The sequence below is a fragment of the Arachis ipaensis genome, chromosome B1, assembly GCF_059453495.1.
Source record: "Arachis ipaensis isolate K30076 ecotype BB chromosome B1, ASM5945349v1, whole genome shotgun sequence".
Classification (NCBI taxonomy): domain Eukaryota; kingdom Viridiplantae; phylum Streptophyta; class Magnoliopsida; order Fabales; family Fabaceae; genus Arachis; species Arachis ipaensis.
Window position 1 is genome coordinate 42,748,139 of NC_142436.1, and position 8,574 is coordinate 42,756,712.

Consider the following 8,574-nt stretch of genomic DNA (forward strand, 5'->3'; position numbering starts at 1 on the left):
TTGATGCATGAGCATCATAAGTGTCTTTTCTTCATGATTTGTATGGTGATTTGTTGATTTTCTAGAGGAATTAAGTGTTTTATGCCTTAATCGATGCTACTTTAAGTTATTGTGGTCTTTTGATGATTTCAGGTAGCATTGGGTGAAGATTTGGCGAAATTCATGAAGGAGGGAAGCAAGATAAGTAGCCTCTGCAACTGTCGCACTAAATGCCACCCTCCCGGCATTTAGCGTTGGACCTAAAGCCTTCAAATTCTTCACTGCCGTGTTGGCGCTAGATGCCACATCACCGGCGTTTAGCGTCGGACCAAGGAAAGCCACCATTCCTCTCTGCCATATTGGCGCTAAACGTCACATCCCCTGTGTTTAGCGCCGGAAGGATGGCGCTAAATGCTACTAACCTAGCGTTTAGCGCCGATAGTGTATCAAAGCCTGGGTCCCACGTTTCTGCACGCAATCACACTGATCTCATTTGTTTTAAATTAAAAGAAAAGATATGATTATGTTTTATTTTAATCCGAGTTTGAATAATTTAGGATTGGATATAAAAGGAGAGATTCAACTTGCTGATTGTTCCATTAAATTTTTACTTGGTGTTGTTGAGAACTTTCTAGTGAAAGTGAGAACCTTCATATTTTTCGCTGATTTTTTGATCTTGGACATGGAAAAAGATGTTAAAACTTTCATTATTCTGGGAAGACCTTTTCTGGCAACCGAGAGAGCTCTTATTGATGTACAAAAAGACGAGTTAACTTTGAGAGTTAATGATGAACAAATTGTTCTTAATGTGCTTGAGGCCTTGCAACATCCTAGTGATTCTAAAGATTGCATAAAAATTGATCTGATTGAGAAATTAATTCAAGTGGTCTTAGAAGCAAAAGAGATTGACTGTTCCTTGGAGCCCCCTGTAGAGGATAATTTGAATGAAATTGATGATTCTCCACCACTTGAGGGGGAGTCATACGTGCCCAAGGAGGAAGAAGGACCACCAAAGCTTGAGTTAAAGTCCTTGTCTCCTTCTCTAAAATATGCTCTTTTTTTGAGAAAAGGACTCTTATCCAGTGATTGTAAGCTCCTCTCTGAGCAATTATGAAGAGGAGGCATTGCTACAAGAACTAAGAGACCACAAAATAGCTCTTGGTTGGACCATTGGTGATCTAAAAACGATAAGTGGTGCACGAAATCGTGATCTCAACTGCGCCAACAACTTGGTACGCACGATCGTAATCTCAACTCTTTTTTACAACTCCACACAACTAACCAGCAAGTGCACTAGGTTGTCCAAGTAATAAACCTTACGTGAGTAAGGGTCGATTCCACAGAGATTGTCGGCTTGAAGCAAGCAATGGTCATCTTGTAAATCTCAGTCAGGCAGATTCAAATGGTTATGAGGTTTTGATAATTTAAAATATAAATAAAATATAAAATAAGATAGAAATACTTATGTAATTCATTGGTGAGAATTTCAGATAAGCGTATGGAGATGCTTTGCTCCTTCTAAATCTCTGCTTTCCTACTGTCTTCATTCAATCATTCATACTCCTTCCCATGGCAAGCTTTATGTTGGGCATCACCGTCGTCAATGGCTACCTCCCGTCCTCTGAGTGAAAATGGTCGCACGGCTAATCATCTGTCGGTTCTCACTCATGTTAGAATAGGATCCGTTGATCCTTTTACGTCTGTCACTACGCTCAGCACTCGTGAGTTTGAAGCTCGTAACAGTCATCCCATCCTGGATCCTACTCGGAATACCACAGACAAGGTTTAGACTTTCCGGATCTCAAGAATGGCCGCCAATAATTCTAGCTTATACCATGAAGACTCTGATCTGAACCAGGAGCCCAAGAGATAAACGCTCAAGCTATTGCAGATAGAACGAAAGTGGTTGTCAGGCACGCGTTCATAGGCGAGAATGATGATGAGTGTCACGGATTATCACATTCATCAGGTTGAAGTACAAGTGAATATCTTGGAATAAGAATAAGCTTGAATTGAATAGAAAAACAATAGTACTTTGCATTAATTCATGAGGAACAGCAGAGCCCCACACCTTAATCTATGGGGTGTAGAAACTCCACTGTTGAAAAATACATAAGTGAAAGAAGGTCTAGGCATGGCCGAATGGCTAGCCCCCTAAACATGATCTCTGAACATAAAATTATCCAAAAGATGTGAAAATAAATCACTAAAAGTAGTTTTTATACTAAACTAGTAGCTAGGGTTACATAAGATAAGTAAATGATGCAGAAATCCACTTCCGGGCCCACTTTGTGTGTGCTTGGGCTGAGCATTGAGATTTCATGTGTAGATACTCTTCTTGGAGTTAAACGCCAGATTGTAGCCTATTTCTGGCGTTTAACTCTGATTTGCAACCTGTTTTTGGCGTTTAACTCCAGAATAGGGCAGGAAGTTGGCATTTGAACGCCAGTTTGCGTCGTCAAAACTCGAGAAAAGTATGGACTATTATATATTTCTGGAAAGACCTGGATGTCTACTTTCCAACGCAATTGAGAGTGTGCCAATTGGGTTTTTGTAGCTCCAGAAAAACTACTTTGAGTGCATGGAGGTCAAAATCCAACAGCATCTGCAGTCTTTCTTCAGCCTCTGAATCAGATTTTTTGCTCAAGTCCCTCAATTTCAGCCAAAAAATACCTGAAATCACAGAAAAACACACAAACTCATAGTAAAGTCCAGAAATGTGATTTTTATTTAAAAACTAATAAAAATATACTAAAAACTAACTAAATCATACTAAAAACTACTTAAAAACAATGCCAAAAAGTGTATAAATTATCCGCTCATCACAACACCAAACTTAAATTGTTGCTTGTCCCCAAGCAACTGAAAATCAAATAGGATAAAAAGAAGAGAATATAATATAAATTCTAAAATATCAATGAAACTTAGCTCCAATTTAGATGAGCGGGGCTAGTAGCTTTTTGTCTCTGAACAGTTTTGGTATCTCACTTTATCCTTTGAAGTTCAGAATGATTGGCATCTATAGGAACTCAGAATTTAGATAGTGTTATTGATTCTCCTAGTTCAGTATGTTAATTCTTGAACCAGCTACTTTATGAGTCTTGGCCGTGGCCCTAAGCACTTTGTTTTCCAGTATTACCACTGGATACATAAATGCCACAGACACACAACTGGGTGAACCTTTTCAGATTGTGACTCAGCTTTGCTAGAGTCCCCAATTAGAGGTGTCCAGGGTTCTTAAGCACACTCTTTTTTTTTCTTTGGACCTCGACTTTAACCGCTCAGTCTCAAGCTTTTCACTTGACACCTTCACGCCACAAGCATATGGTTAAGGACAGCTTGGTTTAGCCGCTTAGGCCAGGATTTTATTCCTTTGGGCCCTCCTATCCACTAATACTCAAAGCCTTGGATCCTTTTTACCCTTGCCTTTTGGTTTAAAGGGTTATTGGCTTTTTGCTCTTGTCTTTTGGTTTAAAGAGCTATTGGCTTTTTCTGCTTGCTTTTTCTTTTTCTTTCTCTCTTTTTTTTCGCTAATTTTTTTCAATTTTTTTTCGCAAGCTTTGTTCTTCACTATTTTTTCTTGCTTCAAGAATCAATTTTATGATTTTTTAGATTATCAATAACATTTCTCCTTTTTCATTATTCTTTCAAGAGCCAACAATTTTAACATTCATAAACAACAAATTGAAAAGACATATGCACTGTTCAAGCATTCATTTAGAAGGAAGAAAGTATTGCCACCACATCAAAAAAATTAAACTAAGCTCAAGGATGAATTCGAAATCATGTACTTCTTGTTCTTTTGTTTTTAGAACATTTTTTATTTAAGAAAGGTGATGGATTCATAGGACATTCATAGCTTTAAGGCATAGACACTAGACACTAATGATCATGTAATAAGATACAAACATAAATAAAAATAAAGCATAGAGAACGAAAACAGAAAAAAAAATTAACTAAACAAGGAGATTAAGGAACGGGTCCACCTTAGTGAGGGTGGCGTCTTCTTCCTCTTGAAGAACCAATGGTGTTCTTGAGCTCCTCTATGTCTCTTCTTTGCCTTTGTTGCTCTTCCCTTAGTTGTCCCATGTTGGAACTTAATTCTCCTAGGGAGGTGTTGATTTGCTCCCAATAGTTTTGTGGAGGAAAGTGCATCCCTTGAGGCATCCCAGGGATTTCATGATGAGGAATTTTCTCATGCTCTTGTTGAGGTCCATGAGTGGGCTCTCTTGTTTGCTCCATCTTTTTCTTAGTGATGGGCTTGTCCTTATCAATGAGGATGTCTCCCTCTATGTCAATTTCAGCTGAATTGCAGAGGTGAAAAATGAGGTGAGGAAATACTAACCTTGCCAAAGTGGAGGACTTGTCAGCCACCTTGTAGAGTTCTTGAGGTATAATCTCATGAACTTTCACTTCCTCCCCAATCATGATACTATGGATCATGATGGCCCGATCCATAGTTACTTCGGATCGGTTGCTAGTAGGAATGATAGAGCGTTGGATGAACTCCAATCATCCTCTAGCTACAGGCTTAAGGTCCGGTCTTCTCAATTGAACCGGCTTGCCTCTTGAGTCAACTTTCCATTGAGCTCCTTCCACACATATGTCCATGAGGACTTGGTCCAACCTTTGATCAAAGTTGACCCTTCTAATGTAGGGGCGTGCGTTTTCTTGCATCATTGGCAAGTTGAACGCCAACCTTACATTTTCCGAACTGAAATCTAAGTATTTTCCCGAACCATTGTAAGCCAATTCTTTGGATTCAGGTTCATACTTTGATCATGGTTCCTAGTGATCCATGCGTTTGCATAGAACTCTTGAACCATTAGGATTCCGACTTGTTGAATAGGATTGGTGAGTACTTCCCATCATCTTCTTCTAATCTCTTGTCCGATCTCCGGGTATTCACCGTTTTTGAGCTTAAAAGGGACCTCGGAGATCACCTTTTTCTTGGCCACAACTTCATAGAAGTGGTCTTGATAGACATTTGAGATGAATCTCTCCATCTTCCATGACTTAGAGGTGGAAGCAATTGCCTTCTTTTTCCTCTTTCTTGAGGTTTCTCTGGCCTTAGGTGCCATTAATGGTTATGGAAAAACAAAAAGCAACGCTTTTACCACACCAAACTTAAAATGTTTGCTCGTTCTCGAGCAAAAGAAGAAGGAAAATAGTAGAAGAAGAATAAAATGGAGGAGATGGAGGGGAAGAGTGTATTCGGCCAAGGGGGGAAGAAGTGTTTGTAATGTGTGAAAATGAGGTAATGTTGAGGGGTTTATATAGGGGTGGGGGAAGGGCTAGGTTTCGTGTATTAGGGTTGGGTTTGGGAGGGAAATGATTTTGAATTTGGAGGTAGGTGGGATTTTTGGGAAAGAGTGGATGGATGTGAGTGGTGAAGAGTATTTGGGAAAGATGTATGGAGGTGATTGGTGAAGGGTATTTGGGGAAGAGTGTTATGAAAGGGTGTGAAGAGGAGAGAAGAAGAGGTGGGGTAGGTAGGGATCTTGTGGGGTCCAGAGATCCTGAGGGGTCAAGGACTTAACATCCCTGCTCCATTTAGGCATGCAAAACGCCCTTAGAGTGCACTTCTGGCGTTAAACGCCAGGTTGCTGCTTGTTTCTGGCGTTTAACACCAGCTTTTCTCCCATTCTTGGCGTTAAATGCCAATTAGATGCTCTGTTCTGGTGTTAAACGCCAGTCTGGCGCCTGTTTCTGGCGTTAAACGCCCAGAATGGTGCCAGACTGGGCGTTTAACGCCCATTCTGCTACTCTTACTGGCGTTTAAACGCCAGTAAGCTCTTCCTCTAGGGTGAGCTATTTTTCATTCTATTTTTCATTCTATTTTTGATTTTTCAGTTGTTTTTGTGACTTCACATGATCATCAACCTAAAGGAAATATAAAATAACAATGGAAAATAAATAGATATAATTAAATAGCATTGGGTTGCCTCCCAACAAGTGCTTCTTTAATGTCAATAGCTTGACAGTGAGCTCTCATGGAGCCTCACAGAGAATCAGAGCAGGGTTGGTGCCTCTCTACACCAAACTTGGAGTTTGGTTGTGGCCTCCCAACACTAAACTTAGAGTTTGAATGTGGGGGTTTTGTTTGACTCTGTATTTAGAGAAGCTTTTCATGCTTCCTCTCCATGGTTACAGAAGGAGACCCTTGAGTCTTAAATACAAGGTAGTCCTCATTCAACTGAAGGACCAAATCTCCTCTGTCAACATCAATCACAGCGTTTGCTGTGACTAGGAAGGGTCTGCCAAGGATGATGGATTCATCCTCATCCTTCCCAGTGTCTAGGATTATGAAATCAGCAGGGATGTAAAGGCCTTCAACCTTTACTAGCACGTCCTCTACTAGTCCATAAGCCTGTTTCATTGATTTGTCTGCCATCTCTAGTGAGATTCTTGCAGCTTGTACGTCAAAGATTCCCAGTTTCTCCATTACAGAGAGTGGCATGAGGTTTATCCCTGACCCCAGGTCACACAGAGCCTTCTCAATGGTCATGGTGCCTATGGTACAAGGTATGAAGAATTTTTCGGGATCCGGTTTCTTCTGAGGTAATGTCTGCCTTATTAATGCACTCAGTTCATTGGTGAACAAGGGGGTTCATCCTCCCAAGTCTCATTACCAAATAACTTGGCATTTAGCTTCATGATTGCTCCTAGATACTTAGCAACTTGCTCTTTAGTGATGTCTTCATCCTCTTCAGAGGAAGAATATTCATCAGAGCTCATGAATGGCAAAAGAAAGTTCAATGGAATCTCTATGGTCTCTGTTTGAGCCTCAGATTCCTTTGGTTCCTCAAAGAGAAATTTCTTTCTGTCCAGAGGATGTCCCACGAGGCTTTTCTCACTAGAACTTACGTCCTCCTCACTCTCTCCAGGTTCGGTCATATTGGTCATGGTTATGGCCTTGCACTCTCTCTTGGGGTTTTCTTCTGTATTGCTTGGGAGAGTACTGGGAGGAGTTTCAGTAATCTTCTTACTCAACTGACCCACCTGTGACTCCAAATTTCTAATGGAGGACCTTGTTTCATTCATGAAACTTAGTGTGGTCTTGGATAGATCAGAGACTATGGTTGCCAGGCCAGAATGGCTCTGTTCAGAATTCTCTGTCTGTTGCTGAGAAGATGATGGAAAAGGCTTGCTATTGCTAAACCTATTTCTTCCACCATTATTATTGAAGCCTTGTTGAGGCTTCTATTGGTCCTTCCATGAGAAATTTGGATGATTTCTCCATAAAGGATTATAGGTGTTTTCATAGGGTTCTCCCATGTAATTCACCTCTGCCATTGCAGGATTCTCAAGATCATAAGCTTCTTCTTCAGAAGATGCTTCTTTAGTACTGTTGGATGCAGCTTGCAATCCATTCAGACTCTGAGAAATCATATTGACTTACTGAGTCAATATTTTGTTCTGAGCTAATATGACATTTAGAGTATCAATTTCAAGAACTCCCTTCTTCTGAGGTGTCCCATTGTTCGCAGGATTTCTCTCAGAGGTGTACATGAACTGGTTATTTGCAACCATTTCAATGAGTTCTTGAGCTTCTGCAGTGGTTTTCAGATGAAGAGATCCTCCTGTAGAATGGTCCAATAACATTTTTGACAACTGAGACAGACCATCATAGAATATACTTATGATGCTCCATTCTGGAAGCATGTCAGTAGGACACCTTTTGATCAGTTGCTTGTATCTTTCCCAAGCTTCATAGAGGGATTCTCCTTCCTTCTGTCTGAAGGTTTGGATTTCCACTCTAAGCTTGTTCATCTTTTGAGGTGGAAAGAATTTGGCCAGAAAAGTACTGACCAGCTTATCCCAAGAGTTCAGACTATCCTTAGGTTGTGAATCCAACCATGTTCTAGCTCTGTCTCTTACAGCAAAAGGGAAAAGCATAAGCATGTAGACCTCGGGATCAATTCCATTGGTCTTGACAGTGTCACAGATTTGCAAGAATTCAGCTAAAAACTGATGAGGATCTTCCATTGGAAGTCCATGAAACTTGCAATTCTGCTGCATTAGAGAAACCAATTGAGGCTTAAGCTCAAAATTGTTTGCTCCAATTGCAGGAAGTGAGATGCTTCTTCCATAGAAATTAGAAGAGGGTGCAATAAAGTCACCAAGCATCTTCCTTGCATCTCCACCATTGTTATTAGGTTCGGCCATGTCTCCCTCTTTTTCGAAAATTTCTGTCAGGTTCTCTCTAGAGAGTTGTGCTTTAGCTTTCCTTAGCTTCCTCTTCAGAGCCCTTTCAGGTTCAGGATCAACTTCAACAAGAATATTCTTATCCTTGTTCCTACTCATATGAAAAATAAGAGAACAGAAAAGAAAATATGGAATCCTCTATGTCATAGTATAGAGATTTCTTATGTGAGTATAAGAAGAGAAGAATAGAAGAAGGAGAAGAGAAAAATTCCAACACAGAGAAGAAGATGGGGTTCGAATTTTGGGTGAGAGAGAAGTGTTAGTAGATAAATAAATAGAAGGAGATGTGAGAGGGGGAGAGAATTCGAATTTAATTTAAAATAAAAGGAAAATATTTTTGTTTTTATTTCAAATATTAGTTAGAATTCGAAAATTAAAAAGAGAAAT

The 8,574-nt window shown here is 40.1% G+C and overlaps 1 non-coding gene across 1 annotated transcript; it reads left to right on the forward strand.

Annotated features, from left to right (window-relative positions):
* Nucleotides 1-7,638: 7,638 nt before the first annotated feature.
* On the forward strand, nucleotides 7,639-7,746 carry LOC148576354 (small nucleolar RNA R71). The gene has a single exon (XR_015903901.1). It is a non-coding gene; the product is annotated as a small nucleolar RNA R71 (small nucleolar RNA).
* Nucleotides 7,747-8,574: the final 828 nt, after the last annotated feature.